The following is a 20,878-nucleotide window of genomic DNA, read 5'->3' as shown; positions in this document are numbered from 1 at the left end:
ATGTTGCTCTGATGGAAGGAGGGGTGACTGATGACATAGCTTACAGGGTTGTCACACAGAATGGCCCCCTCAAGGACTGAACTCAAAACCCTGGGTTTAGCAGGCCAGTGGTCAAACCACTGAACTAGCCCTCCCCCCACTATTCACAGAGGGACGGAGAGAGGGAGGAGCAGGAGCAAATGAATACAAAACAAATCTGGTCTCTTTAGTGTTTTGATTTACCCCATCTCTCTTATACATCTTAGGCTGGCAGCAGACGGTACAGTATGACTGCTGGCTGCCATTGTCATCTCTGGGCTGCTCACCAGAAGACAATGCAGTACAACGTCTCCCATCGTCGTTGTCGTCTCCCATTTATATCCAGGCACCCCTGACCGACCTCACCGAGGTCAGCTAAAAGAGCATCCAGGAGATGACATCGATGGCTACCAGTCGTAAAGCACCATCTGATTCCAAAAGGCAAGGAGCTGCTGCTGTGTAGTAATGCAGTACCACGTCTGCCAGCACCCAGGAGACATATAGTGACGGTGAGCTGAGCAGGCTCCCTGCTTGCCGTGGTATGGCATCTGCATGGGTAACCTAGGAAAAAAGGCAAGAAACGATTTATTGCTATTGCTTTCATGGGGCAGGGGGGCGGGGGCTGACAATATTTATCCAGAACCCCCCGCAACAATGTTTTTGCCCCATCAGGAATTGGGAGCTCAACCCAGAATTCCAATGGGTGGCGGAGACTGCAGGAACTGTGGAATAGCTACCCACAGTGCAATACTCCAAAAGTCAATGCTAGCCTCAGTACTGTGGACGCACTCCGCCGACTTAATGGTCTTAAGTTGGGGACACACACAATCGACGGTATAAAATCAATGTCTAAAAAAATCAACTTCTATAAATTCGACCTAATTTCGTAGTGTAGACATCCCCTAAGTTAATGGAAGAATTCTTCTGTTAACCTAGGTACCACCGCTCAGAGAGGTGGATTGTCTACAGTGACAGGAAAATCATTTCTGTTGCTGTAGAAAACATCTCCATCATGGAGTTACAGCAGCATAATTGCAGTGCTGTCGCTTTCCTGCTGTAGCACCATAGTGTAGCACCATAGCAACATAGCTGCAGCGCATCAGTGTAGACACTCACTACACTTAATCCACTTCCACAAGAGGTAGTAGCTAGGTGAATGGAAGAATTCTTCCATCGACCTACTGCTTTCTACACTGGGGGCTGGGTTGGCTTAACTACATTGCCCAGGAGTGTAAACATAGCTTGGTTAATGTAGCTGGATTGACTTAACTTTTGAGTGTAGATCTGGCCTTAGTCTCTAGTGACAAAGGGTTTGTTTCTCCACTATCTCGTCCCTTGTATACTCATTTACTAGGGTTGTGACTTTTCTAATTGCTAGTAACCGGACCCCTGAGGCCCTGTCTCTTACCCTGGCTCTCCCCCCAAGGCCCCGCCCCTGCTCCACCTCTTCATTCAAGGCCCTGACCCTTATCTGCCTCTTCTTTAGGCCCCATTCTCTTCACCTCGTCCCCCAAGGCCCGCCCCTGTTGCTCACTCATCGGCCTCCCTCCCCTCATCGCTCACTGGATCATTTCTACTTTCCTTCCCCATGCCACCCCCCCCCAAAAAAAAAAAAAAAAAAAAAATGAGCTCCCTCTTCTCCATGGCTGGGATGGGAGCTGTTGCAGCCTGATAAGGAGCCTGCCTGCAGGTAGAAGGAGATCCTAGCTGAGCAGGGGCTGGCATGGGTTAATGACCCAGCACCTCCCTCTACCCAAGGTTAACCAGGCTTTTTGTGCCTGCTCAGTACATCCGACAGGACCCTGCCAGGTCCCCTTTTTGACTGGACTTTCTGGTTGAAAACCATGCAGCTGGCAACACTAAATGGCACTTGGACACAGATGCCAAAACTGGACTGACTGGGTATGGGTGGCAATCCTATCATTTACTCTTGGACAAAGTGAATATAATATAATACGCTACCAAATAAGAAGTCTCTACTCACTGATACTGGCAGTAACATTTTGCACCTACTTTGCACCCATGTAAATAGCTACACCACAGTCAAGGAAGTGAAAAATTGGTCTAAGATATAGGCCTTGATAACGCTACATAATCCTCTGGTAGGTAATTTGTGCAGCACTTAAATAAAGGGGACATAATCAGAGCCTAACAAATAATACAGAATAATAAGAGAGAGAGCTACTCATCATCCCAATGGGAAATGAATTTTCCCATTGCTATCGCTACAGAGCAGGGAGATTGAAATAAATAAAGCGTTTTAATTAAAATAAAATGTAAATAACGAAGGACAAGGGAAATGCTAATCTTCTCCCAGTCTCCTCCAGAATGACAAGAAAGTGCTGCTTTGGGAAAGAGGGGCACAGCCCATCCTCGGAAAGTGAGGGAAGAAGGAGAAAATTACAAAAGGCAATGGGTAAAATCCTTGTCCCACTGATGTCATTTGGCCTTTTGCCATTGATTTCAGTGGGGTCAGGATTTCACCCAATGTTTTTAAAGAAAAAAAGAAAATAAATGCTCCGATTCCAGTTTTGATTGTCAGTTTTGTTAATACATTGCTGTGCTTACTAATATTAACATTTACATGGGTTGGCCTAAGTGTGGAGAGAGAGTTCACAACTTTGCTGCTACAATGGTTACTCCTGAGGGCATGCTGCACGAAAAAATTAAAAATTCTGTGCACAATACTTTAAAATTCTGCAATTTTTATTTGTCAATCAATAAATGCAGAGGTTCCAGCATGGCAATGGGGAGCACAGACCACTGGCTGCACAAAGGTGGGAGATCACCCTGCAGCCCTCCCACCCCCAGGGCACAGACTTAGTGCTGAGGCTGCACCCAACCCTGACAAAGCACAAGGTCTGGGCCTGCCCCAGAAACACCGTGAGGCCTTGCCTCTCTGTGGTGTGGGGCAAGCAGACTCAACCAGGCAGGATCCAAGCAAGTGTGGAGGAGCTCAGTGTGGAGGGATCCAGGTGTGGGGTGAAAGGATTCTGTATGGGACAATCTGGGTGCAGGCAGCAAGTGGGAGGCCTAGGTGTGGGGGGATCTGGATGCACAGAGGCTTGTTAGGGGCAGAGTTTCAGATGCAGGGCCTCTGCAGGGGCTTCCAGGTGAAGGTGGCTGGGGCTCAGCAGAGGGGTCTGGGTGTAGGGGTCTCAGCAGGGGGGGGTCCGGGTGCTGGGAGAGTGGGGCTTGGTGGGGTGGTGGTCTGGGTGCAGCTAGTTGTAGGTCAGTGGCACAGGGGTCTGGATGTGGGGGCTCAAGGTGGTGCAGGGAGTGGGGGCATCAGGGTTTGAGTGCAGGCAGCTCAGTCAGGGGTGGTCTGGGTGCAGGGTAGGGATCCAGGGACAAGGGGTCTGAGTGAAGGGAGGGCTCCAGACGCATGGGTTGAGGTTCAGTGGGGTGGGACTGAGGCTTGAGAGGCTTGAGGTGACTGGCTATGGGAGGTCCCAATGCATGGGGGTTGGATGGATGGGGGAGCAGCTACCCATACCGTGACCCCTCCCCCGACAATTGAGGAGTGATGGGTTGAGGAAACAGGGGAGGTGTGACGGGTTGGTTCACTGCAACCCCCTTGGGAACTGCCAACTAACGTGCCAAGACTACTTCTGCCTCTGCTTTCCCTGCCAGTTTGGGACTTCAGCACCCTGTCTTGTTGAGCCAGACACAGCAGTCTTCTCCATCACAGACCCAGGGTCTGAACCATGTGCCCCAAAGCTGCAGACATAACTGAAAGCAACTTAAGAAGTGTTCCTGTCTTTAACACTCAGATGCCCAACTCCCAGTGGGGTCCAAACCCCAAATAAATCCGTTTTACCCTGTATAAAGCTTATACAGGGTAAACTCATAAATTGTTCGCCCTCTGTAACACTGATAGAGAGATATGCACAACTGTTTCCCCTCCCTCCTCAGGTATTAATACATACTCTGGGTTAATTAATAAGTAAAAAGTGATTTTATTAAATACAAAGAAAGTAGGATTTAAGTCGTTTCAAGTAGTAACAGACAGAACTAAGTGAATTACCAAGTAAAATAAAATAAAACATGCAAATCTAAGCTTTATACAGTAATAAAACTGAATACAGATAAAATCTCACCCTCAGAGATTTCTTTCACAGACTGGACGCCCTCCTAGTCTGGGCACAATCTTTTCCCCTGGTACAACCCTTGTTCCAGCTCAGGTGGTAGGTAGAGGATTTCTCATGATGGCTGCCGCCTTTGTTCTGTTCCACCTACTTATATATCTTTTGCATAAAGCAGGAATCTTTCGTCACTCTGGGTTCCCACCCCTCTTTCTCAATGGAAAAACACCAGGTTAAAGATGGATTCCAGCTCAGGTGACATGATCACATGTCACTGTAAGACCCCAAGCCTTCATTCCTCCCAGTCTGACTCACAAAGAGACCTGCCTGCAGACAGAGCCATCCACAATCAATTGTCCTGGTTGCTGGGAGCCATCAAGATTCCAAACCATCATTAATGGCCCACACTTTGCATAATTACAATAGGCCCTCAGACTTATATTTCATATACATGAGTGATATATTTATACAAATAGAATGACCATACTCCGTAGATTATAAGCTTTGTAATGATACCTTACAAGAGACCTTTTGCATGAAGCATATTCTAGTTACATTATATTCATCCTCATCTGCATACTTTCATAAAGAGTGCAACGTCACAGGAGGATGCTGAGCTTCCTGCGGCTGGGGAAGGTTTCTGAGGGCGGATCTGACACAGCCCCCACCACTCATTGCCGGGGAAGAGGAAGTCCCATCCTCTCCTGCCTTCAGCCATGCCAGGACTAGCAGTGGCTCAGGATAGGAGCCACTGGCTGGGGTGTACCCAGCCCCGTGATGATTTACCCCTCTGCCAGCTGCTCTGGGTGCTGAAATGATCTGCCTGTGCTGCTAGGGAGTGCTGCGTGACTGCTCTTGCAGCTTCCATTTGCTTCCCTATCAGAAAGTCATTTTTCTGCGTGGAAGAAAAGAAATCTGCAGAAGACAGGAATTCTGCACACATGCAGTGGTGCAGAATTCCCCCAGGAATAAATAATTTAGCTATTTCTCTCTAAGCATGGATTACTGGTAATCTGATACATTACAGAAACTACCTTCATGGCTGGAAAAAGTCAGAAATTTTGGCCAATTTTTTCAAAGGGGACCCTAATTTTGTGTACCCCAATTTTTACACACTACAGCTTGGACCTGATTTTTCAAAAGTGCCCAGCACACTCCATTCCAACTGACTTCAGTTGGTTTTGTGGGTCTTCAGCACCTCTGAAAACCACAGAAAATGTGTCTCAAAGGACAGCCAACAACTGAGGTACCCAAAACTAGTGGCCACTTTTGAAATGTTGGTCCTTAATTTCCTAGTTCCTGACCTCGTTTCCATTATACTCAAATAAAACTCTCCCACTGACTCCAGTATGAACTGGTTTGAGTCATTAGTTAGGTGAGCAGATACTATGGTGAGGAGAATAGTAAAAATGCCTAGATCAATTAAATTTAAATTAATTGTTCTCAACCTTTCCATGGTGAAACTCACTCCCATTTAAACATATGGGGAAAGCTACTTGTAACCTGTCAATTACATTAGATTAATACATGAAAGCTAGCCTTGAGAGCAAAGAATAACAAAAATGTGCAGAAAAAACCTAAATATTGGTATCCTGGATTTATTTATTTACACCTTCCAACTTTCCATTGTCTCTGGTTATATCTTACTTTGGGTCTCTCCTTCCTCCAACTGAGTCACACAGGCCTTGTTTACACTAGAGGGTTAAGTCCATGTAAGTAAGTTACATAACTTACATAACTTAAATCAACGTAGTTTACATCAACTTAATGTGGTGTCTACACCGTGCTATGTCAACGGGAGAGCACTCTCCCATCAACTTATCGTGTCTTCACCAGACCCACTAAATTGATTGCAGCAGCACCAGTTTAGCCCATAGTGAAGACAAGCCCACAGAACCTGGCTGCAACTCAGCTGACCTCTGCCCTAGTTAAAATGTATACACTGAGACGCCCTTAAAGCATGTCTACAATTTTAGATAATTAAGGGAGATGAATTTGAAGGTACATGAAAAAAAACAAAACCAACCAACCTTAAAAGAATTTTAAGGTTGGAAAGTTAAGCAGTACTCAAAAGTTAGGAAGTGACAGAATTAAAGCTGCCTGCACATTCTGATTTAGTACTGTTTTCCATTCACTTAGGAGGGGTATAAATGAAGGTATAAGGTGCATGCAGCAGAGAACTAAGCCCTAGGTATTAAACTTTCATGGAAGTTCATCAAATCCATCTTCCCTACATGCAAGATTTCTGAGTATCTTCTAAGGAGAATTTACTGATTTATATGAAAGCAAATGGCACCTGATTTGCTGAGAAAATGATTTTCTAAAGTAACAAAACACTGAAAAGATAAAAGTCCTCACTGTATGATTTCACTGACAAACAAGAAAACAGCACACATCATCAGCATGCAGAAAATGGATTCCAGACTGACTACTGACTACCAGAAAAGAACTCACAGAGGGATTGTTAGTAATAAATTATAATATGACCCAGTGAAGCTGAGATCATCTTACAAAGGGCAATGAGTATGCAGAGAAATGCTAAAGGCAGAAGACAGCACCTCTCCCAGTGACATAACAGCAGATGAATGCAAACCGTCTCTGACTACTGTGTATGTCCTTGCCTAACTCACAGCAACATAAATAACTGGAAAGAACATTCATACATTTCTGAGGAATGATTATTAATTGTTTTCCAAGTTTAAATCAATGTTTGGCTCTGGTTCTGTTTTACATGATTATATACTCAAGTGTTTTACAGTATGGGAATTATGAAGTTTTAATGATCTGATGCTTTACACTTTAATTAGAATGCTTTTTACCTGCCAAGATCTGTGTTTCATATTTAGTGTTTACCCTGCAATAGCTGATGGCATAACCAACATTTAGTGCAGAGCAGCAAGAAGCTACATCCTTTACATTGTTACACTAGCTTGTGATGCTATCTATTACCTATAGCTGGGCATAGGGAAACACAGAACCCTGAACTCAAATATTAGCAGGTAAGTATAATAAATAAATAAAATAACAATAGTAATTAATAATTGCACATTTTCATCTAAGGATCTCAGACTGTTTTACACATTAACAAATGAAGTCAAAACATTGTCTGGTTATATACATAAATACACATGTCTATTCATGTATTTGATTACTGATTTAGGATCTTAAATATTTTTATTTAGTAGTGTTATAAAATCTTTTCAGTTCAACTTTAAATTAAAAACTTAAAAGGGATCCAGCAATTTGAGATCCAGTCAATTAAAAAAAATAGTTAAAGTAGTATTGGTACCACTCCTCCTCTAATACTCTCTGCCTTGCTGAAAGTTTACAAGCACATTTTCCTATTTTGTTCAAATATTTTTCTCCTCTGTTGCTCTATGGAAGACCCATGCAAACAGGGAGAACTGACTACTAACAGTGCTGGATAAATGGTGAAACCGATTATACGTAATATGCTATTACATGCATAAAGTAAACAAACTAAAAAAATAGAGAAAATATTTTCTCTAATTTCCTTCAGCTATAATAATAGTTTTACTTGTAGCAACAGTAGCAAAAAAAATTCAACAATTAGTGTGATTTTTAAGTTGAGAGTGTTCCTTTGAAAATCACCTGTCTTATTTAAAAAACGGATATCTATGCCATTAGATGTAAATAAAAATTGCATTATTATATACCATTTACAACTACATTTGCTTGGGATCATTTTTTAAAAATTATTTCAATCCTGTGGGTTTATTTGCACCTTCTTATAATTCTACTATGGAACAAAGCTAATGTATCCAGATGGCAAATATAAACATCAAAAGATGGACTGTCACTCAAAGACACATGGGAAACATTTTTCAAAGCTGAATACAGAATTAGATGAATTTTCAATGATAGAGTAAAATTTATTTTATCTGTCTTGTTAGCACTGGAAGAGTAGATCTGACTGACATACTGTAGGTGGTGAGCTGTATTAGATTATTCACCTACCCACAAAATGTTATTTATTTATGGATTGTTAGATATGAAATTATACAATAAAGCAAAGTGATACAATTACACAAACCATGCTATAAAATGCAGTGTCTTAAATGATGTATTGGAAACCTGTGTATATATGCATGGTTGTGAAAGTGTGCTTGAGACTCAGTAATGTTGCTGAGTACGTATGAGGCAGCTGCAGTTTTTCAGCATCTCATTTCAGATAATTATATAACTGCAACTCCTGATTTTAGTTGAAGACAGACAGCTTCACATTACAGTAGCCTTTTTTACTGCTCTCAACAGCAGCTGCAGGCAGCAATATATATATAAAATCAGTTCAGAGGGCAAACAGCATCATTTCTGGTTTTTTATCACATTATAGCAACTAGGAAATACATACACTGTATATGGGAAACTTTTTCTTCCTCTTTGTAGTTTTTCTAATAGTCTTTTTGGTGTCCTTCAGATAACAGTTTTGGTGTTACCCATATTTCACAGTCCTGGTAACCAGTGGTCTCTCAATACATGCAGCATGAGCCATGCAATTCCAAACTGCTAAGGCTAGGAGAACTCGTTAATTAAAAAGTAAGAATTTATCTGAACCTTCCCACATCCTTGTTTGCATTTCAAAATATTTGGTCAAGTTCTCCACCACAAGAAAGCCAACATAACTGCTATTCCCTAATAGTTATCGTAACAGAGATCTGTTGGCTAGGAGAGATCCATACCTTCACTATCAACTCCTCAAGTCCTGTGATTACATCGGAAGCCCAGCTTTTTTCTTTTTTTTTTTTAATGAGGGTATCTACAGATAGGAGCCAAAATAACTAAATTGGCTGTAATAATCTGTAGTTGTTCTGGTTTAAATCTGTATGTGGACACTTATATTGGATTAAATAAACTTGCTTTCTTCTAAGATTCATCTACACAACAAATACAACTAAGCCTACCAGACAGTTAAAATCTGTAATATGGACGGAACCTAACTGGGTCACTGTGATGGGAGTCCATCCCAAACAAGCCCTGAGCAGGTTTACGTGGGTAAAAAGGGGAGCGGAGGAAGCTCCGGGGGTAATCACAGAGATAGTCATGTTTAGCCATGCCAGGGTTATTGTGTATTAATTGGGTCCCTATCACAATATTTCCTACTGTTTTGGCTGCCATCGTCATGTCTTTGTCAAAATGAATAACCACAGGGGAATTTCAGGCATTAGTTGGTTCCTAGATGATTCTAGGAGTATGACCCAATCAGAGCCTGGCTGGTATGCTAGTGGCAGGTTCTTCTAATACTGACCAACTTCTTCCAATAAGAATTATTCATGAGTAATAAAAACTACCTTGCAACTCTCTCAGAGTTGAGGTATTTTGGAACAGAAAATATTCATGTGATCACTCACGTCAGTTTACTATTGTTAAAGGTTTTTCTGTTAAGGGAGATGGAATTATCAGTTGTCTTCTGTTTTTGATGCCTTAGAAGAGTTTTCCCTCAGGGTTTTTGTGGTCACATGGTTCTTTCATACTAGAATGATTTTATGTAAGAAGAGCAGTTTAGGTTCACTTCAAGAAAAGCAGTCTTCAATTTAATATTTCCCCTCGTTCAGCTGCAGCTACATCAATGAGCACAGAACGGAGACTTCAGTAGTTAAATGATGTGATAATAAGAGTGCATATTGGAATCCCCATAGCAAGCAAATCTTCATCGTCATCATCATTAACATTTTATTTTTCATAATGAAATTCCTTTTCAAGTGTACCACCAATTGCTGTGCCAGACTGAGCAACACCCATGTGCAATAAAAATCTGCATAAATATGAACAGAGGGAGGGATGGCTGGGAAGGGGAGAATAATCACAAATGTGGAATTGGTGTAGGGATTGTTCCTATTTTTTCTTAAATGTTTGCTTTGCACTACACTTAGGTTTTAATGTCAAGGATGAGTGCAGGTCACACAAAGGTCAAACTCTCTGCTAGTCTGTCTGGGACTCCACTTCTGGCCCCCTCCACTCCCAAAGGCATTGTGTTTGTTTACAGGAAGTTTATCTGCAGGGTCTGGTACGTATTACCACAACTGAGCCCCACTTGAGAATATAATCTTTTTTTAAATCACTTTTATTAACTAGGAGACAATGCAGGCAGAAGCTCAGCAGCAGAGTGGGGGCTATCCAGTTTATTGCACTGAGTGTAGCATGTATGATTACCTGCCCTGTGGGCGGGTGGCGTATGTGTGCAGTCGGTGCAAGGAACTCCTGGCCCTCAGAGAGCACGTGCAGACTTCGGAGGCCAGGGTGGCGGAAGTGGAGGAGCTAAGAGAGGCAGAGAGGTATGTTGATGAGGCTTTCTGGGATACTGTAGAATTGTCCCACGTCCGGTCAGACAGCCCCTGCACTGTTGAGGAGGAAGAAAGGCCCAGGGAAGCAGAGCAGTCAATGGGAGCAGAGGGAAACCTTCCCATGGTTGGGACCCTCCTTCCAGATGGTGCAGGGGAGAGAACTCCAGTTGCTAGGAAAAGGCAGGTGTTAGTAATGGGAGATTCGATCATTAGAAACGTAGATAGCTGGGTTTGTGCTTACCGGGAGAACCATATGGTGACTTGCCTGCCTGGTGCGAAGGTTGCAGATCTCTCGAGGCATCTAGACAGACTTATGTGTAGTGCTGGGGAGGAGCCGGTGGTTGTGGTATATGTAGGTACCAATGACATAGGGAAGGGTAGGAGAGATGTCCTGGAAGCCAAATTTAGGCTGCTAGGGAAGAGACTGAAATCCAGGACCTCTATGATGGCATTCTCAGAAATGCTCCCAGTTCCACGCACAGGGCGAGGTAGGCAGGCAGAACTTCAGAGTCTCAATGCATGGATGAGACGATAGTGTAGAGAGGAGGAGTTTACATTCATTAGGAACTGGGGAAACTTTTGGGATGAGGGGAGCCTATACAGGAGAGATGGGCTCCACCTAAACCAAAGTGGAACCAGACTGCTGGCACTAAACATTAAAAAGGTTGTAGAGCAGTTTTTAAACTAGGAGATGGGGGAAAGCCGACTGCTGCAGAGGAGCATGTGGATTGGACACAGACTTCTCTTAGGGGAGAGTCTGATGACAGAGAATCTCCAGGTTATAGTCAGGAGCCGAGGACGGAAGAGGATAATGTAAGGGCCAGATCAGATGATAAACAGTCACATAAAATAGAATCTGGCACATCAGAAAAGGCCAGACAAATAAACAGGGACAAGTTTTTTAAAGTGCTTGTACACAAATGCTAGAAGTCTAAATAATAAGATGGGTGAACTAGAGTGCCTTGTGATAAAGGAGGATATTGATATGATAGGCATCACAGAAACCTGGTGGACTGAGAGCAATCAATGGGACACAATCATTCCGGGGTACAAAATATATCGGAAGGACAGAACAGGTTGTGCAGGGGGAGGAGTGGCACTATATGTGAAGGAAAATGTAGATTCAAATGAAGTAAAAATCTTAAGCAAATCCACATGTTCCATAGAATCTCTATGGATAGAAATGTTATGCTATAATAAAATATACCTTAGGGATCTATTATCGACCACCTGACCAGGACAGTAACAGTGACGATGAAATGCTAAGGGAAATTAGAGAGGCTATCAAAATTAAGAATCCATTAATAGTGGGAGATTTCAATTATCCCCATATTGACTGGGAACATTTCACTTCAGGACGAAATGCAGAGATAAAATTTCTCGATACTTTAAATGACTGCTTCATGGAGCAGCTGGTACGGGAACCCACAAGAGGAGAAGCAACTCTAGATTTAATTCTGAGTGGAGTGCAGGAGCTGGTCCAAGAGGTAACTATAGCAGGACTACTTGCAAATAGTGACCACAATATAATAACATTTAACATCCCTGTGGTGGGAAAAACATCTCAACAGCCCGACACTGTGGCATTTAATTTCAAAAGGGGGAACTATATAAAAATGAGGGGGTTAGTTAAACAAAAGTTAAAAGGTACAGTTACTAAAGTGCAATCCCTGCAAGTTGCATGGGCGCTTTTTAAAGACACCATAATAGAGGCCCAACTTCAATGTATACCCCAAATTAAGAAACACAGTAAAAGAACTAAAAAAGAGCCACCGTGGCTTAACAACCATGTAAAAGAAGCAGCGAGAGATAAAAAGACTTCCTTTAAAAAGTGGAAGTCAAATCCTAGTGAGGCAATTAGAAAGGAGCATAAACACTGCCAAATTAAGTGCAAGAGTGTAATAAGAAAAGCCAAAGAGGAGTCTGAAGAACAGCTAGCCAAAAACTCCAAAGGTAATAACAAATTTTTTTTAAGTATATCAGAAGCAGGAAGCCTGCTAAACAACCAGTGGGGCCCCTTGACGATCGAAATACAAAAGGAGTGCATAAAGACGATTAAGTCATTGCAGAGAAACTAAATGGATTCTTTGCTTCAGTCTTCACGGCTGAGGATGTTAGGGAGATTCCCAAACTTAAGCTGGCTTTTGTAGGTGACAAATCTGAGGAACTGTCACAGATTGAAGTGTCACTAGAGGAGGTTTGGGAATTAATTGATAAACTCAACATTAACAAGTCACCAGGACCCGATGGCATTCACTCAAGAGTTCTCAAAGAACTCAAATGTGAAGTTGTCGAACTATTAACTAAGGTTTGTAACCTGTCCTTTAAATTCGCTTCGGTACCCAATGACTGGAAGATAGCTAATGTAATGCCAATAGAGGTGATCCAGGCAATTACAGCCCGGTAAGTCTAATGTTGGTACTGGGCAAATTAGTCAAAACAATAGTTAAGAATAAAATTGTCAGACACACAGAAAAACAAACTGTTGGGCAATAGTCAACATGGTTTCTGTAAAGGGAAATCATGTCTTCTTAAAGTTCTTTAAAGAGGTCAACAAACATGTGGACAAAAGGGATCCAGTGGACATAGCGTACTTAGATTCCAGAAAGACTTTGACAAGGTCCCTCACCAGAGGCTCTTACGTAAATTAAGCTGTCATGGAATAAAAGGGAAGGTCCTTTCATGGACTGAGAGATGGTTAAAAGACACGGAACAAAGGGTAGGAATTAATGGTAAATTCTCAGAATGGAGAGGGGTAACTAGTGATGTTCCCAAAGAGTCAGTTCCAGGACCAATCCTATTCAATTTATTCACAAATGATCTGGAGAAAGGGGTAAACAGTGAGGTGGCAAAGTTTGCAGATGATACTAAACTACTCAAGATAGTTAAGACCAAAGCAGATTGTGAAGAACTTCAAAAAGATCTCACAAAACTAAGTGATTGGGCAACAAAATGGCAAATGAAATTTAATGTGGATAAATGTAAAGTAATGCACATTGGAAAAAATAACTCCAGCTATACATACAATATGATGGGGGCTAATTTAGCTACAGTGAGTCAGAAAAAAGATCTTGGAGTCATCGTGGATAGTTCTCTGCACGCAGTGTGCAGAGGCGGTCAAAAAAGCAAACAGGATTAGGAATCATTACAAAGGGGATAGAGAATAAGACTGAGAATATATTATTGCCCTTATATAAATCCATGGTACGTCCACATCTTGAATACTGTGTACAGATGTAGTCTCCTCATCTCAAAAAAGATATTCTAGCACTAGAAAAGGTTCAGAAAAGGGCAACTAAAATGATTAGGGGTTTGGAGAGGGTCCCATATGAGGAAAGATTAAAGAGGCTAGGTCTCTTCAGCTTGGAAAAGAGGAGACTAAGGGGGGATATGATAGAGGTATATAAAATCATGAGTGATGTTGAGAAAGTGGATAAAAGACGGTTACTCACCTTTGTAACTGTTGTTCTTCGAGATGTGTTGCTCATATCCATTCCAGTTAGGTGTGTGCGCTGCGCGTGCACATTCATCGGAAACTTTTTACCCTAGCAACTCCAGTAGGCTGGCAGGTCGCCCCCTAGAGTGGCGCCGCCATGGCGCTTGATATATACCCCTGCCGGCCCACCCACTCCTCAGTTCCTTCTTGCCGGCTACTCCGACAGTGGGGAAGGAGGGCGGGTGTGGAATGGACATGAGCAACACATCTCGAAGAACAACAGTTACAAAGGTGAGTAACCATCTTTTCTTCTTCGAGTGATTGCTCATATCGATTCCAGTTAGGTGAATCCCAAGCCTTACCTAGGCGGTGGAGTCGGAGTGAGAAGTTGCGGCATGGAGCACTGCCGACCCGAAGGCCGCGTCATCTCTGGACTGCTGGACCAGGGCGTAATGGGAAGCATAGGTGTGGACCGATGACCAGGTCGCTCCCTGACAGATCTCCTGGATGGGCACACGGGCAAGGAAAGCCAGCGACGACGCCTGCACCCTGGTAGAGTGCGCAGTCACACGGCCCGTAGGAACGTGAGCCAAGTCATAGCAGGTCCTGATACAGGACGTTACCCACGAGGATAACCTCTGCGAGGAAATGGGAAGCCCCTTCATGCGGTCCGCTACTGCCACGAAAAGCTGGGGGGATTTGCGGAACGGTTTGGTCCTGTCCACATAAAACGCGAGAGCCCGACGGACATCAAGCGAGTGGAGTTGTTGCTCCCTGCGTGACGAATGACGCTTTGGGAAAAAAACGGGGAGGAAGATCTCCTGGTTGACGTGAAAGGCTGAGACCACCTTAGGGAGAAAGGCAGGGTGCGGTCTCAGCTGTACCTTATCTTTATGGAAGACCGTATACAGGGGATCTACCGTGAGGGCCTGGAGTTCCGACACCCGTCCAGCTGAGGTGATGGCTACTAAAAAGGCAGTCTTCCAAGAAAGATAGAGCAGGGAGCAAGTCGCTAACGGCTCAAAGGGGGGCCCCATGAGCCGAGCCAGAATCAGGTTGAGATCCCAGGTAGGGGCAGGGGGTCGAACCTGGGGGTAGAGACGTTCTAGTCCCTTCAGGAATCTAGTCACCGTCGGGTGAGAGAAAACCGAGCGGCCATCCCCACCCGGATGAAAGGTGGAGATAGCCGCCAGGTGAACCCGAAGGGACGATATCGCCAGGCCCTGTTGCTTGAGGGACCAAATGTAGTCCAAAATATTGGCGACCAAAACTTCCATAGGGAGGAAACCCCTCTCCGTGCACCAACAGGAGAAACGCTTCCACTTGGCCAAGTACGTCACTCTGGTGGAAGGCTTCCTGCTGCCAGGAGTACCTCACATACCGGGGTAGAGCAGCGTAATTCGGATCTGGTCAGCCACGCAGGAGCCACGCTGCCAGGTGCAGCGACTGGAGGTCCGGGTGACAGAGACTGCCGTGGTCCTGGGTGATCAGGTCCGGGTGAAGGGGCAGGGGGACTGGGTTGGCTATGGCCAGGTCCAGCAACATGGGATACCAATGTTGCCTGGGCCATGCTGGAGCTACCATAATCATGCGGGCCCTGTCCCTGCGCACCTTCAGAAGGACCTTGTGGACCAGTGGGAACGGAGGGAACGCGTAGAACAAGTGGGTCATCCGCGGGATATGGAAGGCGTCCGCTACAGACCCGGGTTCCCGGCCCTGAAAGGAGCAGAACGCCTGGCATTTCCTGTTCCCCCTGGACGCGAAAAGGTCCACGCGGGGACAACCCCACCTCTGGAAGATCGAGAGGGCGACGTCCGGGCGAAGGGACCACTCGTGCGAGAGGAAGGATCTGCTCAGGCGGTCCGCCAGCGTGTTCCGTACTCCGGGGAGGAAGGAAGCCGTGAGGTGAATGGAGTGGGCTATACAAAAGTCCCAGAGTCGCATCGCCTCGTGACATAGGGGAGAGGATCTGGTGCTGCCCTGCTTGTTGATATAGTACACGGTCGTCGTGTTGTCGGTGAACACCGCGACACAACGATCTCGAAGCTGATGAGAGAACGTTTGACAAGCAAGGCGGACCGCCCTCAACTCCTGCATGTTGATGTGTAAATCCACCTCCTGCAGGGACCACAGGCCCTGTGTCCTCAGGGTTCCCAGGTGGGCCCCCCAGCCGAGATCTGAGGCATCCGTTGTTAGGGACACCGAGGGTTGGGGTGGATGAAACGGGAGCCCCGCACACACGACGGACTGGTCTAGCCACCAGCGGAGGGAATCCAATACCCCCTGGGGGATCGTGACAAGCGTGTCTAGCGACTGTCTGGCCGGCCGGTATTGCGCGATGAGCCAAGATTGGAGGGGCCTCATGCGGAGCCGTGCATAACCTCTCACAAACGTGCAGGCCGCCATGTGGCCTAACAGGGTTAGGCATGTCCTTATAGAGGTCAGGGGGGCCGCCAGCAAGCGCTGAATGATGGCCGACAGTGACTGGAACCTGGGCAACGGCAGAAGGGCCCTGGCCAAGGTGGAGTCTAGAACAGCCCCAATGAACTCTATCCTCTGCGTGCGGAGCAAAGTGGACTTGTCCACGTTGATAATGAGGCCCAAGGTAGTAAAAAGGCCGGTGATCCTGCGGACGTGGCTGCGGACCTGCAGCTCTGATGTGCCCCGAATCAGTCAATCGTCGAGGTAAGGGAACACGTGAATGCGACTGCGCCGAAGATGTGAGACAACGACAGCCATGCATTTGGTGAATACCCTCGGGGCCGTAGAGAGGCCAAATGGGAGGACTGCGAATTGGTAATGATGGCGGTCGACCACGAACTGAAGGAAACGTCTGTGGTGTGGCAATATGGCGATATGAAAGTAAGCGTCCTGCATGTCGAGGGCGGTATACCAGTCTCCAGGATCCAGAGATGGGATAATGGTCCCCAGGGATACCATGCGGAACTTCAACTTCACCAGATGTTTGTTGAGTTCCCGCAGGTCGAGGATAGGTCTGAGGCCTCCCTTGGCCTTGGGGATGAGGAAGTAGCGGGAATAAAACCCCTTGCCCTTCTCGTTCTCCGGAACCGCCTCTATGGCTCCTTTGTCGAGGAGCGTCTGCACCTCCTGGTGGAGGAATTGCTCGTGAGAGGGGTCCCTGAAGAGAGATGAGGGTGGGGGGCGGGAGGGAGGGAAAGACGTAAACTGCAGTCGGTATCCCGTCTGCACAGTGCGTAAGACCCAGCGGTCGGATGTTATTTGGGTCCACGCCTGGTGGAAAAACGAAAGGTGGTTGGAAAACGGGGGGGGAAGGATCCGTGGGGGAAACTGGTACTACGCCCTCGGGCGCACCTTCAAAACGAAGGTTTGGATCCAGGTGGGGCTTTGGAGGAGCTCTGGTTTTGCCCCCCTTGATTCCCCGACTGTCTGCGCCTGCCATTTCTGCCGCGGCGCCTATTGAGGTCCTGCCGCTGGCGGAACTGGGGGTATGGCCGGCGCTGCTGCTGTTGTTGCGGCCGGAAGGGTCTGCGTTGTGTCCCGGGTGTGTGCATCCCAAGGGAGCGCATGATGACCCGATTGTCCTTCAGACTTTTTAGTCTGGGGTCTGTCTTCTCCGAGAACAGGCCCTGGCCTTCGAACGGGAGGTCCTGGATGGTATATTGGAGCTCCAGTGGAAGGCCAGAAAACTGAAGCCAGGAGATGCGGCGCATTGTAACCCCTGAGGCGAGGGTACGAGCGGCTGAGTCCGCTGCGTCCAAGGAGGCCTGCAACAAGGTTCTTGCGACCTTCTTGCCCTCGTCAAGAATTACCGCAAATTCTTGATGCGCCTCCTGTGGCAACAGCTCTTTAAACTTATCCGCTGCCACCCAAGAGTTAAAGGCGTAGCGGCTAAGGAGGGCTTGCTGGTTGGAAACCCTGAGCTGAAGGGCCCCCGCCGAATAGACCTTGAGGCCGAGGAGGTCCATACGCCTGGCCTCCTTGGATTTGGGAGCTGGGGCCTCTTGTCCATGACGCTCCCTCTCGTTCACCGACTGCACTACGAGGGAGCACGGTGTCGGGTGAACATGGAGGTACTCATAGCCTTTGGAGGGAGCCATGTACTTCCGCTCCACGCCACGTGCAGCAGGGGGGATGGAGGCCGGCGATTGCCAGATCTGATTGGCGTTGGCCTGGATAGTCTGAATAAAGGGCAGGGCGACCCTGGTGGGAGCATCTGAGGAGAGGATGCTCACCACGGGATCCTTGATCTCGGAGACCTCCTCAGCTTGCAGGTTTAAGTTCTGCGCTACGCACCTGAGGAGGTCCTGGCGTGCCCTGAGGTCGAGTGGGGGAGGGCTGGTGGAAGAAGTGCCTGCCACAGCCTCATCGGGAGAAGACGATGAGGAGACCCCTGGCAAGAGAGTGTCCATAGGGGGGTCTGTCTGAGCCCGCGCCTCTGACTCCGGAGGGAGCTCAGGGTCCTGCTGTTTTGACCTGTCCTCCCCGTCCGGAGAGGGAGGGGGGCGAGACAGCGATGCCTCCGGCGCCCTGTGCTCAGTCGTCGCAGGCCTAGGAGGAAGCTGTTGGGGGCCCTGGGCTTGGTGGTATGCCCAGGGTGTCCAGAACCCCCACTGCTGCGGTCCCTGGTCCTGTTGAGGAGGGTCTTGAAAAAGGGCCGCGTGTCTGTCTGTGTCCAGTGCATAAACACTGTCCACCTGTGACGACACAGACGGCTGTCTGGAAGGCCATGGAGGGGCCGAACGCGGCTGGTAGGAATCCCCTCGTCCTGGCGCTGAAGATGTTCTCGGGGCCGGGGGCCGGTACCGGGAGTCAGACCGGTGCCGGGATCGGGACCGGGGCCTGTCTTGGACTCGGTGCCGGGAGCGGAACCGGTACCGGCCGCCAACTCGGTGCCGGGAAGTCGACCGGGACCGGGACCTGCCACCGACACGGTGCCGGGAGGTCGACCGGGGAGTTGATGGACGGCGGGAATGGCTCCTAGAGTCCCGGTGCCGGTATCGGTGACTTGAACCAGACCGGGACTGTTTGGAGGATGACCGGCACCGCGAGTGCGACCGGTACCACCGAGGGGAGTGGTGCCAGGACTGCGAGCGGCGCCAGGATCGGGAGCGTCCACGGTGACGAGACCTCGACAGCAAACGTGAGTCCCGAGACGGCGCTCTCATCGTCGGCTTGCCTCTGGACACAACCCGCACCGGGGGTACCGGGGGTGGAGGCTGAGTTGGCTCTGTAAGAGCGATTAGGTCCCGTGCCGAGGCAAAGGTCTCTGGCATCAATGGGACCAATAGCTCAACCCCCGATCTTATGGGGGAGCTAGGAGAGACCGGACTCGACGGACCCTCCGGGCCCGGAGTCGACGGGATCCCTGTCGGTGGTGCCACGGCCGAAGTAGGTGCCGGGCGCTCCACTCGAGTCTGCCTGGATGGAGTTGCAGACGTCGAGGGCCTTGCTTCAGGACCCGATGCCGGGGAAGGACGGTGTCAGGGAGTCTTTCCGGTGCCGGCTCGGTCCGGGCTGGTGTAGAGGCGACGGTCTGTGAAGCTGCCGGGTTGAGTGCCGCTTCCATAAGGAGAGTCCTCAACCTCTGGTCTCTCTCCTCTTTGCCCTAGGCTTAAAAGCCTTACAAATGCGGCACTTGTCCGAGATGTGCGATTCCCCCAGGCACTTTAGGCACGCGTCGTGGGGATCGCTGGTCGGCATTGGCTTCTTACAGGCCGCGCATTGTTTGAAGCCCGGCGAACCAGGCATGGGCCCGGTGCCGGGAAGGGCTACGGCCCAAACCGGCTAACAAATATTTACAACTATTTACAATACACTAATTAACTAACTATACTTAACAACTATTTACTACTAACTACAACTATGAACTGTAAAGTGAAGGAGAGCTAGGGACGTGGAAGACAGCAAAGCCATGCTCCACAGTTCCAACGACCGACACGGCGGTAAGAAGGAACTGAGGAGCGGGTGGGCCGGCAGGGGTATATTCAAGCGCCATGGCGGTGCCACTCTAGGGGGCGACCTGCCGGCCCACTGGAGTTGCTAGGGTAAAAAGTTTCCGACGAACGTGCACGCACGGCGCGCACACCTAACTGGAATGGATATGAGCAATCACTCGAAGAAGAAGGAAAGTTATTTACTTATTCCCATAATACAAGAACTAGGGGTCACCAATGAAATTAATAGGCAGCAGGTTTAAAACAAATAAAAGGAAGTTCTTCTTCATGCTGCACACACTCAACTTGTGGAACTCCTTGCCTGAGGAAGTTGTGAAGGCTAGGACTATAACAGTGTTTAAAAGAGAACTGAATAAATTCATGGTAGTGAAGTCCATAAATAGTTATTAGCCAGGATGGGTGAATAGTGTCCCCTAGCCTCCGTTGGTCAGAGTATGCAGGTGGATGGCAGCAGAGAGATCACTTGATCATTGCCTGTTAGGTTCACTCCCTCTGGGGCACCTGGCATTGGCCACTGTCGGTAGACAGATACTGGGCTAGATGGACCTTTGGTCTGACCCGGTATGGCCGTTCTTATGTTCTTATAATAAACTACATGGTAACTGAAAGTATAAATACCACCATAGTGGGACAACAGTAAAATACTGGCTAAATCGGTGGAGAAATTTTCCTTCCAAAGTGCAGCATTCAGTTAAAACCTAACTTTAAAAAGACCTGTTTTAGCATTGATTGTGAAGGTAAATTTGTGAGAACTGCAAATAAGAAAAACTTCTGAAATATGTGGACTCGTGCTGCTGATCATACATAACTTAAGTGATGACTTTTAACCACTGAAGATGTGATCTAGTATATGCTTTCAGAGTAAGATTATAATGAAGGCTAGTAATATTGAATGTTCAATTAATTGGTTCATTAACTGAAGCTAGGAGTTTTTGTGTTGGACAAATTGTCTCAGATGCATTAACCTTTAGCGTCCTATATATTGTGGATACAGAACTGTGTTAACAGACCCATTTTTTAATACGTTTTCACTACATTTTGTAAACATGGCCTTAAATTGTCAACTCGTTGGGCTTGTCTTCACTGCAACGTTAACTTGAG

At 47.1% G+C, this 20,878-nt stretch overlaps 1 protein-coding gene and 1 long non-coding RNA gene across 3 annotated transcripts in view; one reads left to right on the top strand and one right to left on the bottom strand.

Moving 5' to 3' along the window:
- The window catches only part of LOC115646973 (GSK-3-binding protein FRAT2-like), a 45,614-nt gene that overhangs the window by 11,433 nt on the left and 13,303 nt on the right, over window positions 1–20,878 (top strand). The window lies entirely within an intron of this gene.
- The window catches only part of LOC115646974, a 44,418-nt gene that overhangs the window by 11,662 nt on the left and 11,878 nt on the right, over window positions 1–20,878 (bottom strand). Inside the window, exon 1 of one of the 2 annotated variants that reach the window (XR_003999185.1) lies at window positions 962–973. The exons of the other annotated variant lie outside the window; for it this stretch is intronic. This is a non-coding gene — a long non-coding RNA (uncharacterized LOC115646974). Of the gene's footprint in view, window positions 1–961; window positions 974–20,878 lie in introns of those variants that run through there. 2 annotated transcript variants of the gene reach the window in all.

Source organism: Gopherus evgoodei, chromosome 2 (genome assembly GCF_007399415.2).
Source record: "Gopherus evgoodei ecotype Sinaloan lineage chromosome 2, rGopEvg1_v1.p, whole genome shotgun sequence".
NCBI classification, from domain to species: Eukaryota; Metazoa; Chordata; order Testudines; family Testudinidae; genus Gopherus; species Gopherus evgoodei.
Note: the sequence above shows the minus strand (reverse complement) of the source record. Positions and strands in the feature narration are given on the sequence as shown.